This window comes from Penaeus monodon, chromosome 30 (genome assembly GCF_015228065.2).
Source record: "Penaeus monodon isolate SGIC_2016 chromosome 30, NSTDA_Pmon_1, whole genome shotgun sequence".
In the NCBI taxonomy this organism is placed as follows: domain Eukaryota; kingdom Metazoa; phylum Arthropoda; class Malacostraca; order Decapoda; family Penaeidae; genus Penaeus; species Penaeus monodon.
Window position 1 is genome coordinate 22,903,265 of NC_051415.1, and position 973 is coordinate 22,904,237.

The following is a 973-nucleotide window of genomic DNA, read 5'->3' on the forward strand; positions in this document are numbered from 1 at the left end:
GAACTATATTTAGCACATCATACCTTTTTTTTTAAGACTTAACAAATGTATTCGATTTCCTCAACGGTATACCTGAGCCGGGTGAGTGCTGCACATCACCCTGACTGGAACACAAGAAAAGCAAGGCAGTGATAATACAGAAATCAGAACATCTCTTTGGGGCACATGCTGAGCCTACTGACAGATCTGAAGGTGTTTGGACCAAGGGGGAAAACGACAACGACATGTTGAACTATGGTAGAAAAAAACAACAACTCTATGCACAGTAAATCTTGTCTGTGTATGATGTTTTCTACCATGATTACTACTGAATATAGCGAGGCGTATGTGATAGAGATCTGATATTTTAATATGAATATTGTGATTTCAAGAATTATTATGATGAATCGAAACTTTAAGAAATAAAACGAGAGAGCATCATCAATGTAAAGAAATATTATTACAGGAAATAGTAATAAAGTGCTTATGATAATGAAGTTGATAAACATGACTTTGATTATAAACATTAAACAATGATTATGACATTACTGGTAAAAAGGAAATTATGATTATACTAATGATAATACAAATAGCCATATTCGCAACGATGCGGATAATAATTGCAACAGTAATTAGAATGAAATATATTTTATGTTAGCAGTATTATTAAGGTATCAATATTTGCAACGAGAACAGCAACTATGGTAATATGGCTAAATATTAATCTGATAAAGGTGTAAATCTTGATTGTGCTAATAATAAAGCTAATATGATCATAGTGCCAATGTAAAAAGTAGATGATTGACATAATAATGATAACAAAATCATGATAAGGGGAAATAGCAGTGATAATAAAATCATAATAAAAGTAACATATACAACAAAAATAGTGATGATAGCAATGTAGAAATTATAAATATACAATATCACTATCTCATGTACGTAAATATATCTACATTATTTTTACTTTACCTCCGAGAAAAGTAAAAGATTG